This window comes from Papaver somniferum, chromosome 7 (assembly GCF_003573695.1).
Source record: "Papaver somniferum cultivar HN1 chromosome 7, ASM357369v1, whole genome shotgun sequence".
NCBI lineage: Eukaryota > Viridiplantae > Streptophyta > Magnoliopsida > Ranunculales > Papaveraceae > Papaver > Papaver somniferum.
In genome coordinates, this window is record NC_039364.1 from 27,430,083 (window position 1) to 27,449,350 (window position 19,268).

At 34.3% G+C, this 19,268-nt stretch overlaps 1 long non-coding RNA gene across 20 annotated transcripts; it reads left to right on the plus strand.

Annotated features, from left to right (window-relative positions):
* Positions 1–898: 898 nt before the first annotated feature.
* On the plus strand, positions 899–6,442 carry LOC113296790. 20 transcript variants are annotated; one of them, XR_003333138.1, is made up of 11 exons: positions 902–1,256; positions 1,660–1,854; positions 2,218–2,316; positions 2,866–2,936; positions 3,018–3,620; positions 4,292–4,460; positions 4,992–5,110; positions 5,283–5,351; positions 5,566–5,658; positions 5,790–5,852; positions 6,096–6,442. It is a non-coding gene; the product is annotated as an uncharacterized LOC113296790 (long non-coding RNA). The 20 variants fall into 20 exon arrangements; XR_003333145.1 differs by having other exon boundaries at positions 5,283–5,328; XR_003333129.1 differs by having other exon boundaries at positions 903–1,256; positions 4,992–5,087.
* The last annotated feature ends 12,826 nt before the right edge of the window (positions 6,443–19,268 follow it).

A 19,268-nucleotide genomic window follows, 5' to 3' on the forward strand; every position in this document is an offset into this window, starting at 1 on the left:
CTCGGTTCAGAACTCAATAGTTCCTTCCATCCTCTCTCAAGAACGGACTCAATTTCATCTTCAATTTTCTCCTGCTTCAATTGTACTCATCAGCAGCAGAATCAATTCGTCACCAACCCATATATGTTCTTCTTGTTCTTCAATTGTAATTACAGGTTACTTTAACTAATAACTGATCTCTTTATCTCTCTCTCTCTCTGTGTAAGACTCAAATTACGACGACGATTGAATTTACACAAGGGGGAAAAGCTCTCATTACTTTGTTTCGATCGGATCTGATCGAAACTTTTCGTTTATTTCTTGCGGTTGGTGACGAAACAAAGTAATAAAGAAGTTCCGAATGAAGGAATTGAAGGAGGCGTAGGAGGGTGGTGGTAGTGGTGAGATACGGACGTGTAGTGGTGTGTCGGGGGAGAATAAAATTATTGTTGGTCTTCGTGGAGATCCATTGTTGCTGCTGGTGATGATGGTGGTGGGAGAAGGAGACGGAAGAAAGAAGAAGAAAGAAATCAGAGAAGAAGAAGAAGAAAAGGTCAAGGGCATGTTTGTCTTTTTTTTAAAGTAACAAAAACTAAATTTACACATTATTATTTAGCTTGGGGTTTTTGTCCCAGTTTTATTTGAAACGGTTTTTATTTGGTAGAAATAATATGACCGGTTTTTTCTTATCACTAGTTTGTTCACCTAGGGGTTTTGTCACTAGTTTTATTATATATATATATATATATAACTCCTTTAAAATCCTAAGCTCATAAGGTTCCATGTTTAACGGTGACTTTCACCCACTCACAGAATTGCTTTGTTTCACTTTTTCTCAAATGAGAGGAAAAAGAGGAATTCCCATACAAATTTCGCCCACAAAACATAAAACAAAAACAAAAAAACACATACGAAACTCTCGGAACCACTTTTCTATTTCGCTCACAAAACATAATAATTAAAAAAAAAAAAAACTAACAACAAACCCTAGGATATGCTTTGTTCATGGATAATGATGATACAACCTTGGGACAGGTATAAACCTTACATGATTTAGGTTCATATGCAGTTTTATTATTTAGGATCCTATGTGTTTACTAACATATGCAGTTTCATGCCGCAAAAACGTAGAACAAAACCTAAAAACCCTCCATCTCTCGCCGCCTCGATCTCAAACTCTATGAAGCCTCAAAATCAATCTTATTGTATCCATGCTGTTGTGTTTGTTTTCAAGGAGATTCATTCATCTAGAGCTACTGCTAGTGTTTAAATTAGAGGTAATTGGGATTGTCGAATCCGATGTATTTTTCAATTTCTTATGATATCTAGGGTTTTTGAGTTCGGTTATGAATTGGGTTTTTTCAATTTTTTAATTTCTTAAATCGGATTGTCGAATTCGATTTAATCATCGGTTTGGTTCTTAATTAGTGAGGAAATTGTTCGATTTAATACCATGAATTGTGGATGATTGATTTTCAGTCTGAATAAAGGTCGATTTAGATTCATAGAGTTTAATTTCTTATGATATCTAGGGTTTTTGAATTTCTCCTGTCTGAAGAGGAAAACTGGATATTGGGGTAATTTTTTTTAAAAAAATCTGAGTTATTGATGCCCAATATTTAATTTCGTCTATTCACAGCTGCTCATTGTTATTTTCTTCTTTCTTCTCTGTTTGGTTAGGGTTGGTAAACAGATATGGGTTTGCTTCATTTTGGAGCAACTAATCGAGCCATAAAGAGATAGCCAGGACCATCAATTGAAAGCCTGAACCATTACCAGTTTGGTTTAAGGTAATGGGTTCTGGTGTGTGTGCTCTGAGACTTGCGGGGACTGAATTTGGAATTGCAGCTGTTGGCGATGGCTGAGCAGATACAAGTAAGTAGATGTTGATGCTGTGTGTTAGTCTTGAATGGCATTTGTGCATTATGCTTATTTTAGATACCTAAAGGTCATGATTTGTGCATCGGGGCATTTCATGTGTTTGCAAGAAGGCAACAATATATGTTAGCAATCACTACATAACAGAATCTCCTTTCATATCTCACTACCAATTGCATGTTAATTGGTTTGTATCTGCACTTTCAGTTCTTAGGAAGGTGGAGGAAAACTCCAGTAAAGCATGATTTGCCTGAGGACTAATGTGTGGAAGCAAAATCCAACAAGTAAAAAAAATGACACATATTCTTTCATGGTTCTTCTTTTTGTCGTTACATATTCGATTTGCTTCTGTGATTTCAGGTGATACATTAGGTTGCGAGTTGGAATTCAATTGGAGTTAGATATTGCTACAATGGCCAACAAGGCTTCGCCTGCACCTTTCATAAAAAGACCAAGAAGGTATTCATCCCTTCTGCCTATTCCGCAATTTCTTTTAAGCGAAGAACATGCTTTAAATTGACTTTTCTTAAATTGTTGATACTTATTATGTTTCGAATGTGTTTAGAAGAAGGAAAACTGAAATAAATCAAAGGTTTAGAATAATATCCTCTTTAAATTGTAATGGTTTTTCCTATTGGATTTTACTATATCATGTATGAAGCCTCCTTAGATTTATTTTATCTTGATTTCTCATTGTGTTATTGATTAACAGGATCAAAGAAGTAGGGCACATATACGTAATAACAGGGTTTTGATGATGTCTTGAGAAATCAATATATTAGTTAGGGTTCATATATTTATAAAAATTACAGGAAAGCCGAAACCTTAAAACCAAACCATTGATCTCTTATTATTTCATCTCAAAATCCTGCGTCTTTGATCCAGATCATGTTTTGATTGCCTGTTTTTGATTGGTTTTTTTATCTCATAACCTGCTATAATCTCTCTGTTCTTCATGTCCATTATTACGTCTTTGAAGGGTTTTTCTTTTTGAGTTTCATTCTATAGGGAAGGTTGCAGTTGCAGTGAAGTTGGGTTTTAGGAAGAAAATCCTGAAACAAATACGTAATCCAGATCAGGTACGATTTTTTCATCACATGTTCTTATTTTTACTGAACACACTCAGTTTTTTATTTTGTTAGTTCGGTTTACTTCTCCAGATAACCATCACCAATGACAACCATTCATCGACTTCTCCACAAACGCGATTTTTTCTTGAAAATCCATCGGTAATTGGACTATCATTTTGGTAAAAGAAAAACTCACTTTTTTATCACAGATTCCACTGGGTTTGGAGAGATTATCAATTGGAATGTAGTTAATGTTTGTATTGAATAAGTTTTAACGAACGAATTGGCTTAATTGCCAAATTTTGTTAACTGACGTAACTCAACCTGTCTGCTCACAAACTTACTGGATTGATCTTAAATGGTATTCTGCTTTGGATTTTGGTCAGTTACGCCTTTTACTTTTTAGACGTAATTTTTTTTAGATGGTGCTTTCCTTTTGTGCCTAAGTTGATATTCAATAGCATTCTTGCATAGGTGAATATTAAACTGAAGAGAAAGGAGCACTCTAGCGTATGACGTTGCAGCTCTGAACTTCGCAGAACGCGCTTCTCTGGCTTTATTTTTTTCTTACTCTTTCATCTGGAAATATCAGCAAATGCTGAAAACCCTTTTATAGTGTTTTCCTGTGGCAACGAAAGAAGATGAGGAGATGAAAGATATGTTAATATAAGAGTATTTAAATTCTCTATGAAGGTACATAATTCTAGTAGCTTATTTTGTACACAACATCTATCAACTGAAAAAGAAAGTAAGAAAAAGATATTGGACATCTGCTGTAACTTCGTTTTGTTCTCTTCCCATGACAAGATAATCCCTTCCCATGCTAACTGTGTTTTGTAAACTGAATACTGAGCTTATCTGTAGCCGCGATTCCATAACATAAATTCAAGTTGGCTAAATTCTTCCCAATTAATTTTACCTAAGGCATAAGAGGAAAAGTCACGATTAAGCTTTGTTAGTTATGGGCTTTACACACTTTATCATTGTCATTGCAGAGGTTACCTATCCGTCCTCATGAATTTCGGACCTTCGAGCCCCATAACTCCCTTTTTTTACAGTTTATACTATGGTTTGGTAGCTTGAAGATTAAGATTAATAAGTATAATGATCTACGCTTCAAAGCATTTGTTTTAGAGTTTGGGACGATGGAATTTCTAGAACAAAATCTTAAATTATGTATATTAAATAATATACATAAAATTTGCAGAGAAAATGATATTGCTTTTGATATGCCGTTCCTTGGTCTCAATGCTTTTTTGCCACAAATATGTACATATTCCCAACTGTGGTATTGATCATTGTGCTTTGTCCTTAACTAGCATCAGGCTTGACAGTAAATTTCATTTTTTGGGTTTCATTTGCAGAGGGCGCAAATTGTGGAGAGAGTAGTTAAGAGTCACAAATATGGAGCTACTGTTGTTTTGTCGAGAGCAGTAATGGCTGCATTGTACACACTGTGTTCAGTATCTTACTGATACTCTCCTGCAAGCTTTGGTGGTGGTGGTGGATGAGACTTTGAGCAAGGAAATTGAGGTTAGAATCTCTTTGTCTCTAGATTTGTGCATCAGTTTGATTTCTTAGTTGCATCCTTATAATTTAATTTCTTTGAATTCTAAGATCAGTTAAAGCTCAGTTTACAAGGATTTCCTTGAATTCTAAGATCAATTATAAGCTCAGTTTATAGGATTTTGTTTTCTCGATAGTGCTTTGACTGCTCTCACTATATATGACTAGTATGTTTCCTCAAATGCATAGCATCTAGCATTAAGAGACAAATTTGTGATGTTCCGAGAGATATCTTCTGACATAATACTGACAAATTTAGGATGTTAGTAGACTGGGTATTTTTTTTTTTTGTGGCATCGTTGTTCCGTTTCAAAATCTCTAAATAAGAAAAAGATACCCTGATCAATCACATTATTAGGGTTTACCCTAAACCTGATAATGATTGATCTAAATTGCAGAATCATGCAAAAGGATTTTAAGGGTTTCTCATTTGATTTTTAGGTTTTCTATTTTGATTCTCTCTTTATACTGTTTGATTCATTTGAATGCAATTTTCAGTTTCACTTGGGTGTTGGAAGGTAAAATTCCATGCTATTGCAACTCTCAGAGTAAGGAGATGGAAGATTAATTTGGGTGTTGCTTCCCCTGCTATAGGTGTGAAATTCAGCAGTAGCTTGGTTTGTGTTGCTTCTTTAGATTTTTGTTTTGATTTTCTCATATGCAGCTTTTGGTTTTCTTAATTTAGACATATTCAAAGAAGAGGAAGATAATTCTGTGCTTCCACCTGTTTTGTGCTTTTTCTTTTATTTTTGCACTGAATGTTCAGTTTTCTTTCCGTTAAATCTGAAGGTGATGCAATCAAGTATGATTTGGGGGTTTTATGGATTAACTTGCAGTGAGTCTCTTGCTTTCTGGAAGGTCAAAACTCCAGTTCCCGTCTCTTGCTGATGTTGTAATGCATTTCGATTATGTGGTGTTCTTTTTTAGGGCTACTAATATGTAGTAATGGTTGTATTCTGTTTTAGGGCTACTAATATAAACTGATAGATGTTTTATTATGCGCAGACCTAACAACTTTTGAATTCTAATGAACACTCTTGAAGTTTTGGTTAATTGAATTTTATTTTTGTAGATTGATTAACAACTAACGACAATAAATATTTGGAACAAAAGAGTTTTTTGGAAGCTTTGCGATTTGTAAGAGCATCTGAATCCACAAAGAGGGGTAAACATGTTGAACGTGTTGAATCATTTAACCTTGAGGGTTTTTTCAAATAATTGTGTTTCTCAGTACATGTCTTATCTCACATGGACAACAGACTAATGGCTAATTTCTGACCGCCGTTGTTTGTGCAGGAAATTTGTTAGTATAGGAGGTGCTCAAAGATATTGCTATTGAATGCTTACCAAGGAATTCAGGTTAGTTATTAACATGAGTAATAAACATAGATTTCGAGTATATATACCAAAAACTATATCTTTTGTTTCTTGGTTTGAGGTCATCTCATCAGTTTGCTTCTAATTTTTGATCCGCACTATTTTTTTTTTCTCTTTTTGGATCACCAAAACTGTAGCATTCTTATTTATTCTTATTTTGATGAATTATCAAATCAACGTTGGGCAGAGTTGTTGAAGTGTTCTATAATGCTACGTCTATCACAGGTGGTCCAAAACCAAACTTAGTAGATATTTCTATGGGGGAGCACATCCGCAAAGGTAATTAGTATTCAATAATAAAAGGATAGCTTCAAGGCGTAGACTACTATCTGCGGTTGAAGGCATAAAGCCATAAACTACTGTCGGGAATTTTGGTTCAAGTTGAGTGCATAAATAACGTTTGGGCTTAATGATGTGCTCAAATGTTTGAGGATCAAAACGAAATAGAAGAAGTGATTTTTTTTATCATGTTCATCTTGTTCCAAAGATTTTGTTTAATGTATACATACTATATGCAGTTAATAATGATTCATCCAAAAATTAATGAAAGGCTAATTTTTTATGGAAGCAAATACACTGGGTTTTTGGTATGAGCATTTGTAGTTCTGAAATAATTCACTAAAATTGGACCAAAAGTAGAAGAAATTAATACAAAATGCTCACCTAAAAATTGATCAAGGTTTATTCATTTAGACTGATGTATAACATGATTCTGGTTTTGATTGTCACCTACTCATCTGTACACGTAGTACACCAAAATCAAAAAACGCGACGGGTGCGACGAACTATGATCGGCAAGAGCTAACAAACACCAAATCAAAAATATATAGGGGCGAGGCGAAGCCGAGCCACACCAAATCAAAAATGTATGTTGAAGGGGTGAGGCGAATCCTAGCGACACCAACTCAAAAATGCACGACCGGACTAGCCGAAGTCATATCACACCAAAGCAAAAATTTATGACTCTCTTTAGCCTCTAAATACCTATATAATGTGTTGAATAAAATCTTCTAGAGTAGCAAAACCGTAAAAGAAATTTGAGTTACATTTCATAAAATGGATTTCTCACGGTGTTACATGCACAGTCATATAACATGAATTTTCAAATGTCTGATTTCTTACACACCTGTGAGTGATATTCACCTGTTCTTCTCAAATCGGGGCGAGGCGAAGCCGAGCCATACCAAATCAAATTGGGACAGGGGGAGGCGAGGCCAAAACGAAGCCGAGCTTTACCAAATAAAAAATATGATTAAAAGAAAAAGATGCCTAACAAATTAGTTGTTTAGGAAATAATAAAAAAGAAATGTGTGTGCATGTAGCTTTTTGACTTTGGGAAATAATTTCAATCGCATGACGGTGAATGGTGAATGATGTGCATAAATGTTTAGGAAATAGTAAAGTCGGCTCATCAACTTTAAGATGATTGGGCAGTAGTTGGTTAGGTGGCCCTTAAATTGATGCGTCGGTGGATGTTGATACATCTGACAAAGCAAGTTAATATGAAATTTACACATCCAGGGGTTAATGATTTAGAGAAATGAACTACTGTGTAATGAATTATAAGTTCTTAGTCAACCCTAATAAGTTATGTTGTCCACATTATCATTTAGATGATTCACTCCCAAGTTCTTTCTGATTTCAATGTGTATGAAAGGATGACGGCAGCTATTACTGGCATATGAGTGATATTCATCTGTTCTTCTCAAATCGGGGCGAGGCGAAGCCGAGCCACACCAAATCAAATCGGGACGGGGCGAGGCGAAGCTGAATTTTACCAAATCAAAAATATAATTAAAAGAAAAAGATGCCCGGACGTAGCACGGGCATAAAATCTAGTATATATATATATACACTAAAGTTCCCAGATTGACGTAGCATAGTGGTAAAATTGACCATATTAATGACCTAAATTCAAACTCGTATGTGTTAAAAAAATTATTTCACATTTAAATTTTTGAGTAATGCAAATTAGATGGTTACTGATTTCATGGCATGAAACTGTGGACAATGTCTAGCGGTGGATCCAATCTTCCTTAATTTATCTTTAGACGTGGGATTTATTGAATTTTTTTCCCTGAAGAAAATGTTATGTTAAAGGAGAAAAAGAAAAAGAGTACACAAAGTGATAACTCACTCATGAGTGCATCCCAATTGCACCAAATGAGACCATAGGTAACAAATTTAAAAGTATCGGAATCGGAAGACCAAAGAACTATTACATGTTTTACAAGATCAATAATCTCAGTAGTACTTTTCTGTGGACCATCGAAAACTCTCCCATTCTTTTCCTTACACAAAATCCAACAAATGGCATAATGAATAATTTGCCAAACAGCTTCCCCTATTCTGTGCATTACGTTCGTATTCCAAACTTCAAACAATTTTAAAAGCGTTCTCCGCATTGGCCAAGAAATCTTGAAAGCCTTCATGAAATAATCCCAAACCACGAAGGAGAAAGAGCAGTGCATAAACATACGTTCTATGGTTTCTTTTTCACAAACGCACAACACTCACAAATCACTCTCAATTTGAATACCTCTATGAGATAACATGTCTCTTGTTGGTAACGAATCGTGAAAAGAAACCCACAGGATAAATCCTACCTTGTTAGGGTTTGTACGCTTCCAAAGATGTCTTTCAAAGCTGCAAAGATTGCGATCATCAGACAAGACATCATAGCACCTGTTTATGCTAAAATTCTCTAAAATGTTTACTTCGTATTCACCATCAACCAATTGGTATAGGAATATCACAACATAACAAGTCCAGTTCTATCCTGTCGTTTTCATTTAGCCTCCTCTTGAAGATACAGTTCCACCTCCCGTTGATAATCAGCTCAGCGATTGAAGCTTCTTTATCTCTTGTTGCTTTATAAACAACCGGGAAAATATTTTGCAGACGACCCCTTTGCATCCATTTATCCTTCCAAAACCGAGTACCTCTTCCGTTTCTCACAGTGAAAGTAGCCAAGTCATGAACAACAGGTACCAAATTAACCATGTTCTTCTACAGCTGGCTCCGACATTGTGGATTATTATCGATGTCCGGCATTAATAATTCATTATTCCTTTTAAATTTTTGGTTGGCAATCTTCCTCCATAAACAATGCTTGTTTCTTGAGAATCTCCAAATTCACTTAATTAACAAAGATTTATTGGTTTTCCTCAGATTTTCTACACCTAGACCTCCGTTCTCTATGGGCATACTAACCTTTTTCCAATAAACCCAAACAAGCTTCCTCCTTCCCTCCGCTGCACCCCACTAGTTTTTATCGAACTTGACATCCATGAATTAACTATATCTTTACGAAACTTCCATCAAAATTAAAATTAATGACAAACTTTTTATTGAAGTTGATTGATATTCAATTATGTTTATTAGGATGTGGCAAAAAAAAAAACCTTATACTAAAATTCAATATTGATCTCAACTAATTATTAGTTTTTATTTTATTTTTGATAGGAAATAAAATTCAATTGTAATGAAAATAAATCATCACAATGTTTGATATTCAATTCTTTTTTATTAGGATGTGGCGAAAGAAAACCATAACCTTATACTGGAATTTTATATTAATCTCAATTAAACACTAGTTTTTATTTTATTTTTGATAGGAAAGAAAATTCAACGGAAATGAAACTAAATCATTACAATGTTTGATTCCTTCTCAATAAGAAAACTCGGAGGCAAGGACCATTCATTATTTGATAACTTTGTTCTTGCATATTTAGCTAGAATATCTGCACAAGAGTTTGTGTTTCTCTTGAAAGATGTACATACCTAATTACTAAATAACTTAAGAGTTAATATGTACCAAAAAATCCTAGATTAGTCTAATTATAGTTCATATATCACTACTTGAAGAGCGATTAATGGCTGACACAATATTTTCGTTGTCGGGTTCAAAATGAAGCATCTATATCCCTTTTATCGTAACTCATTCCACTTTTTTCAACACAGCTAGAGCCTCTAATTGTTCTTCATCTAGCGATGTTGTTGTTTTCCATATTGGTGCTCCAAACACACCTACAGAGTTTCTCAACATTAGTCCAATACCCACAATATGAGAATTACAATCCTTATCAAATGAAGCATCTATTTTCTGGAAAATTCCATTTTTTTTAATTACCACACTTGGTTGTAGTTGCCCTTTAGCTGAAATATTAACAAAATTTTCCAGTTCATAGAAATTTTTATGAGCAAGATTGATTATGTCCTTTAGGTTAACCTGCAACTAATCAAAAACTACTGCACATTTATTCTTCCATATCGTACATATGCTAAAACAGATAAATTATAAAGATTTTTGAAACGAAACATAATAAAAATTAGCCCTATAATAATTACTAATCCAAATATCAAAATTAGCATTGACAACAAGAGCAAACAAATTCTTATCCAGAACAAACCCTATTCTATGTACTACCTGACATACATTAAAAAGATGTTGAACAGTTTCATCAACAACACCATAGAGAGGACAATACATATCTACATTATAGGAGTGTCTTCTTATTCTTTCTCTCACACTAATACACTTCTGAATATATTTCCACATAAAATATAAGACTTTAGGTGGAGAATTTTTGATCCCAAAACTTTTTCCAAGAAAAAATACTTTGGTTAACAATAATATAGATTGTTTTGACCACTATCTCTAATTTAGTTATAGGTTATCTTAACAGAGATATATCAATTTCTATTTCTAATCTATCTAATCTTATCTTTTCCATGATGAGGTATTCCAATCCTGCAAATAAGATTAATTATACTACTGTCAAATATAGCATTCGATAAATTAAAATTCCACCATTTAGTATCAGTGTCAATTAGTCGGTTCACAATTTGCAGATTATTGGAGTTCCGAGTAACCATTATAGCCAGGTACCTAAACATCTTTCCAAATATGCACATTTTCACCTTTGTCAATTTACCAAAAATAGTTCTATCTAACTGTACTCAATCCTTGAGTAATTCCCATCCATACTCAAGATCCATTTGCACTGATTTCATCCCTAATAGGATTTCCACTAGGAAAATATTTACGTTTAAGCACCTGAGCCCATACAGATTGAGAGTCGGTCACCATTCTCCAGGCTAACTTAGCTAGAAGTGTTTTATCGAAAATATTTGCTTCACAATATTGAGACGTTCAGAAATCTTTGAAGCAGCAATTGAGTCCCTATTTTTGATGTATCCACCTTTAGAGTGAGCTTCATTCCCCCGCCAAAATATTCTTTTCATAACACCTATTTCGTCATTTAAGCTTTTGGCATATGAAATACATCCATCTTGTGTGTAGCCAAAGATCCTAAAGTAGTTTGAGCCAAATTAGTCTTACTTACAGGGCTTAGCCATTTTAATTTCCAGTTTTCTAACCTTTCATCAAACTTATCTGACAGATAAGCAAAAGACTCCATCTTTTTTTTTTTTTGAATTAGAAGAGGCATTCCCAAATATTTATCCTGCAAACCAATTCTTTTGATATTCAAAATATTAGTAACAACATCCTTAATTATGTCATGAGTATTGGGTGCGAAAGTTATTCCATATTTTTCATAGTTAATGGATTGAATCTGAGATATCAATGAGATTGGTAGTAATATTATTAAGAGTTTGTACCTCAATAAGATTAGTCGTACAAAATATAAGGCAGTCAAAAAAAAAAACAAGTGAGATATGATTAGAGTTGTTAAAGACTTTTAAACCATGAATGTAGTTGCAGGAAATCCTACACTACACCCCTCATATGATTTCATTATTAGTCAACTCATTTTAGGCTTATACTCTTAATTTTATTGATTTATCTTTGGATGTTCTTACAAGAAAAGATAAAGAAATCAAGAATGATCTCTGCTCTAAACTTTCTCTCTCCTATTTACTTGTTTCTTACTCAAAAAGATCTCCCTTCTCTTTACAACTCGAACGACTATTTATAAGGAAATACATAATGGATGACAGCTAATCTGTCATTTATTTTCGGGTATGGTCTGTGACATTCTCGCAACCTTACAAATGTTAATTTCGCAAACTCTCTAATTTTCGCAGGACTATCATATCTTTCTCGGGATCTTAGCTGACGTCATTTATTTTATCATTTCTGAAATTGTTCTACGACGCTGTTGTGTTGTGTCATTGATAATTTAGCTGAAACATTGTTGTTGCGAGATTCTGATCCTACAATGAATCATATTGTCAGATTGAGCATGCATCAACACTCTAGAAAGAACATCCATATAAAGTATAAATAGATAAGGAGACATAGAGGGATAAAAAAAACTTTACCTGGAGAACCATTCACCATTATAAAAGTAGATACTTAGGAAATTAATACATTACGAACCATACTCCAGAAATCCTCAGGGAAACCTAGATGAAAGAGAAAATTCCACTCTATCCTATCGAATGCCTTAGACGAGCCAAAAACCCTTTCTTAGATTTAGTTTTCTTCATGATATCCACCAAATCATGCGCAATGACTGTGTTGTCAGTCATAACTCTATTTTGAAGAAAAGTTGCTTGATATTGGGGATATAAGCTTGTTTAGAATGAATTTCAATGCAGATGCCATGATTTTAGATATGATATTATATGAGTCAGAAATCAGCTGCAGTCTTGGGACAAGTTATTTTTGGTATCAAAGACAGGAAATCGTGATTCGACTCTTTAAGAGTATGCTTTGAATGGAAAAATGCTTGTACCTTTTTAATAGTGTTAGGGCCAACAATATTCCAAAAAAACTAGTAAAAACCAAGCGGGAAACCATCTATACTGCAGAGATCCATGGTTGCATCATAAAAATGACTTTTTTAATCTTATTGGTATAAGGTATTCTAAATAAATGTTCATTATTTATATCACTAATGCAAGCTGAAATATGAATTAGGATTAACATCATGATTAGAAAGACTTACTAATTCGAATAAAATGACTTAACAGGTTATCATCTATTTGACATCTTTCGGTGAGCCAACTACCTATATATTCTTGAATTACTTCTATTTGAGTTCTCTTCGTCCTCTAGTTTGCTATAACATAAAAATATCTCATATTTTTTATCGTTGTATATAAAATCATCATCTTTAGTTATCTGATTCCAAAATCATGGTTAACCTTATTCCAATGTTCTAGTTATTGTTGAAGAGTAACCAATCTACTATCATTTTGTTCAATAATGCCTTAACTATTAAGATTTTTTCAGTTGTAATTTTTATATCTCTAATTTGAGTTTGAATACGAGCAAAAGTATGGATGTTCCAGTGTTTTAGTTCACTTTTCATATCTCATAGAGATTTTTTGTGTTTAAAGCATAAGATCCCAGTAATCTACATTGCCAGAAATCTTAAACTATTTCTCTACATTTAGGATCCCTAAGCCAACACTTATTAAATTTGATGCTACTAGTTATGTTTGTTTTTGTGTGCTCGTATTACCTAAGATTGTTAGAGGAGGTTACTAAGATTGCTCGGAAATATACCAAAATCCATATAAAGAAAAATAGTTTTAAGCATTCGATTGGTACGCCCCAAGCAAATTGGTAATTCATATAGCAATAATGGTTTTAAAGATGAAACCGCTTCAGTCATGTACTGTCTACTTGGGCAATCTAGTGCAAAGAAAAATGATTTTACACTTGCATATTGCGGTACGAGGTCACACTAAATTTGAAGGGATAAGATCGGTTGATGTGATTAAAAGGGCTATCTAGCACTTTTTTTCGCAATAGAGTAGTGCGGATTTAAAATAGTAATCTTCCTGGGGTATTTTTCTTATAATTTTGTGAACAACAAGATAATTCAGGTTATTTGGGTCACATGTCCAGTTTTGGATCACAACATTGGATTTGAGCTACGACAACAATTTTAGCCATGAGTCACAAGTTGAGACAGATAAAAGAATCAACTGATGATGCTGAATTTCGATCAGGACTCACGGGATAGATTGATATTCCGGCTATTTGAAGCAAATGTTGAGCCACAAGGAAAACTTTGAGAGGCGAGGCACATTCTATGCCTCACTCCCCATTATGGGTTTTGTAGAAAATTTTGGGTCATAATCAGGGACGATATTGGGGGTGGCTTACCCAGGCTACAACACCCCCACCCCACCCCACCCCCCCACCCCAAAAAAAAAAAAACTTGTAAGAACTCATTTAGAACCATAATATTGGGCATACCAAAAACTTTATAGGCATACAAAGTCATTTTCCTAACCAGGGTGTATTGATAAGAGGTGTCTAATGGGCATGCAATGACCTATACACCCTTAAACACTTCGAAAATATTGATTTATAGGCTTTAGATTCGGCTGACTCGTGTTGATGAGTTATCAGCCGAACTTCCCGCTGTAGACTGAATTCTTTCGATCTTGTTTTGATCATAACTTCTTCGTCCAATTTCGGAATGACCTCATTCTTTTTGCGTTATCTTCGTATTTTCATTCTCTTGAAGATGAAGATAAAATCTACTTGATTTTAATGGGTTAAAATCTACGATTTTCATTATATAAGCTGAACCATTAACATTTTTTATTCCTGAACTCTCAGGAATAGGTTCGGCTTACATCTATGAGCCGAACCAACCCATTGATGAACAGTTCGGCTTACATCTATGAGCCGAACCTCACATAATTTTTCTTCCAGATCACATAGGACTAGGTTCGGCTCATTATGATATTTTTAAACAAGCCGAACTAGTTGGTTCGGCTCATTATGATATTTTTAAACAAGCCGAACTAGTTGGTTCGGCTCATAACAATAACACTTTCAGCTTGCCGAACTGTTCATTAGTTGTCAATATCCAGGTTTCAGATCAAGGTTAGGCGCATAATTTAGGTGAGTTGTGAGCCGAACCTAGGTTCGGCGCATAATTTAGTTGCGTTGTGAGCCGAACCAAAGTTCGGCGCATAATGTTGTTGTTTTTTAAGCCGAACGGTTCTTCAAATTTTCAGCCTGAAAGTGTATATGAACAGTTCGGCTGATACGATTTTCATTATATAAGCCGAACCATTAACATTTTTTATTCCAGAACTCTCAGGAATAGGTTCGGCTTTCTAGGAAAATTTTATACAAGCCGAACTAGTGTCTAGCAAATGTTCGGCGCATACTTAAATAGTTTCAGCTAGCCGAACTGTTCATAAAGGGATCGGTTCGGCTCATAAATGTAAGTCGAACCTTTTCATCCTCCAATGGTTTGGGAATCATTGGTGTAGTTGATGTGCATTTTCCTAGGTTTTTTAGATGATATATGACCCTCCTCATCCTCCATTGAATCAAGAATTAGAATTTTCTCACTTTCTCCTTCTCTTTCTCTCCTTCTTAACCAAACCAAAACTTTGATTTTTTTTCCTCAAATTTTTCATCTAAACAACTCTTATAATTCAGAAAATTATTTTAATCACTAAACAAAATATTTAATCACTAATCAAGATTATTAACACTAATACGTAAAGGGCAGATTTGCCATTAAAAAAAATTGGGTTAAGGGGTTATCTGATTTTGTTATTTCACAACCTTTTTTGTCTTCATTCAGTATGCCTTGGAAGATTTTGGTATGCCCAATATTATGGTTCCTCATTTAGCCTTGGTAATTTTCAGATTTTGAAAAAATAGCCCAGGTGACAATTAAAATTAGCCCAAGTATTGACTTAGCCCAACTAAATTTTTGAATTGTTTTGGTGTTTCTGGTCATATAATCTTACGTTGTTATACCATATGGTAGCCGTTCAAAAAAATTGTAATATGATCTCAGCCATATTGAAACTCGGTCATAGATGATCCTTGATAATATGATCTCTGCCGTTAAAGGATTCCAAAGACTAAAGTAAAGAACTCATACTTCAAATTCTCTCACACACACTGTGTTAGTTTGATACGGTCAAATCTTATTAGGATAGCACCACGTGTGTTAGTTCTTGTTCTACTTCTTTTTTTTCTTTTTACTCATTTTTCACCATGCTACGAAAATAAAACAACAAAGGGTTTGAAGAATAACATAACTTCCTAGATGTATCATTACTGCATCGGTTCATTTTTGCTTTTCTTCCTCGGCAAATGTAAGTATATCGACAAAGATTACATAGTGTAAGCGCAAAGCAACATTCCAGAAAGACAAAAAGAGCCGTGTGATAACAAAAACTGCAACCACTTCCGAGCATTTTGTTCTGGAAACAACTCTCGAATTGAAACCCGATACGTAGAAAAGAAAAAATAGCATGTCGCATCAGGTATTATAACCGCAGGTATCAATATTGCAATCGAAAAAGTAAAATAGAGTATTGGCTAAAAAAAAAGTTTAGCCCACCCAGACATAAAATCCTGGATTCGTCGCTGGTCATAATTGAGTATCGGATTTGGGTTTTGGTGCAAATTTTCAGTCACGAGACAAATTTAAGATCACATTTTTTTTTGGTTTTCCCTATTTCATACCCCTACTTTTCCTATTTCCCATCCGCCTTAATTCCTACTCCCAATTATCCTAAGTACCATCCAAAAGAAATTTCATATATCCTAAATCCCATCTATTAATTTTCAATTTACACTTATAATCATCTCTCAAAGCATAATACTCCCTCCGTCCCACTCCTAAGTGACCTATTTGAAATTTGAACAATTTTTAAGGCAAGCAAGGAAAATAGTATTTTTAATCATTTTTTACAATTATACCCTTATGAATAATAACTAGTGAAATTTAAAAATGGTTTATCTCTCAAAATACTCCACGGATGTTCGCAAATTTCATACAATTGAAAAGCATTTTAAAACACCTACGTAACGAATATAAACATGCCTATCAAATTATACATATTTCATATATTATTTATAATTAACTAAAAGGATAATTCCGGAATATCTCATTGTTTAGTGATATAGGTCACTTATCATTGGGACAAAATCTAAAATCAAATAGGTCACTTAGGAGTGGGACGGAGGGAGTACATCATTCACCACCGAACCATTACCTCTCAAACTCTATCTCTATAATTCATCACTAGCTTCAGTCACTGTTTCAAAGGATTATTTGAGATCAATTAAGCTAGAAAAGAGTTGGTACCGATATCGAAATTAGGGAGAGTTAATTTGCAAGTGCTTGACACTCTTTCAATGGAGATTCATTTGATTTCTGTATAGCCTATACAACAATATTTTTATAGTGCGTCTAAATAGGATCTACTGTATATGGTATCTGTGTGACATGATTAGCCTATTTTGATGTACACGACTGAGTAGTTTAAGTTCAACTACGATCGGTAGTCGGTACTTTACTGCAATTGGATGCAAAATCAGACTAACATCTTTGATCTATGTGCTTCTATCACCACACAAAAAATGATGAACCAATAAACCCAAGTCCCCACCTATTCCTAAATTAAAAAGTTACCGATGGAACATGTGGTTATTTAGATTAACTACTAACCTCTAAACCTTGTTCACAAAAAGGGATTTCAATAAGATTAACATAATCTTTTTTGATATTCGATTGAATAAGGTAGAAATATTTTTATCTAAATTTTCAATAACGGATAACAATAGTTTACCGATTAATTCATCTATGTCTCAGCAAATTAAATTACGCAAGATAAAAAAATCGGTGTACTATAATAACCATTAACAGGAATCTAATTTAAGGTTCTAACTAGATAGTTTTTGGTTTTGTTCAATAAAAAAGAGGGAAAAACGAAGAAGAAGACTGGTAAAAATGGTAAGTCATAGTAAGAGTCAATTTGACTTTTATAGGTGGTACATAAGAAAAACTAGAATACAAAAGTAAATTCATTCTAAAAATTGTGAAGGGGATAGGAAATAAGAAAAATGGGGATGGGAAATAGGAAAAAAAAATTTCTTTTGTTAATTTTGGTCTAAATTTTGTGAACGATGTACACGAGATAATCTTGACTTATGCGCCGGTCATGCACAAAACAAACATTGAGTCGCCTGGTAAGTTTAAGATCTCATGTACGTACACGTACACGACAAAATTTCAAAAAGTTCTAACAGACCATGAAAATAACAATGAAAAAAACGTCTTCTCTCACACTATTCCAATGGTGAGGCCCAAAAATGACCCCTGCTAGTCTCCAACCCGGTGGGACTAGCTCCTCTGTGACGGGTAGTCTGTTTATGCGGTTTTTGTAGAACTGCTGATAAAATTTAGGCAACACGAAAGATTTTAAGTTAGGGTTGGATCACATGTTAACTTGTTTTCTATGTATGTTCTATTTCTATAGTGAAGTGTATTGGTACAATGTTGTCTCCTCCAGGGACGGACTCAGGAAGTATAAATTGTCTTTTAAGGCCCGGGCTAGAAGCTTGGTAGAGCAAATAAAGAAAAAAAACTTGTGGACTAGCAAGATCATCCCGGGCTTTAGTTCCCTTTAGCTCAGAGGTAGGTCCGTCCCTGGTCTCCTCGACACTTACTCTAATTTTCAGAAATAAAATAAATCAAGAGAAAGACTTCAAGTAAACACGAGTCCTTGACCTCCACTCCAAAAAGCAAGTGGGTTTTCTTTTTCAGACAGCAACAATCTAGCATTGGAGATGGTGGGAGATGCTATCAGATCCCCAAGCTACTGTTTTCCTATGGCCACAATGGCAGAACATCCTAAATATCCATAGGACACAAGGACCATGTAGAATTAGGGTGTACTAAAAAAAATTTAAATAATATACAGTCAACTGTGTGGTTTTGTTTTCACAAAATTGGTTAAAAAGACCAAAATCAACAATTCCTGGGTGAAATGGACAGTTAGATTTTGAAACTGTTTAAATGGACAAAAATGTAAAAATAGGCAGGATGTACACCAGTTTCATCGTGTCCATTTTCAAATATTTTTTTTTTATTTTTAGTTTACACAGGATGTATCCAGTTTCATACTTGCTATTTTTTAAATTTAAGCTAGAATAAATCCAGTTTCATCCTTACTATTTTTTTTTGGCCATTTCACCCAAACTATTTTTTACTCGTCCATTTGAACCGTGATTTAAAAATATTTGGACAACTGACCCATTTTCCGTTTTGTTTTTGGTGAAAATTTTAATGTAAATTTGGTCCACATCCACTAAGCTAAAATAGTTTGCAGTTTCAAACACGGCCCGGTTTAAAACAAGATTAGCTATTAATGCCCTTTGGAATTCCAAGATGTTGATGGGAAAGCCAAACTAGCGCAAGTAGAATTCATCAGCAGATCAGCTTCAATTTGGAGCGGATAGTGGGAGGTGAGTCAAAATATGTACGTGCATTATAGAATCTTGGATGTAAGCCTCCACCACACATTCTCTTTTTCTCAATCTCTCTTCTACATTCTATACATGCATGTCTACTGCTAATACTTCTATAAATGGAGATACTTCCATTCTATATTCTTCACATCCTGACTATCTTAGTCCCAATCGTTACT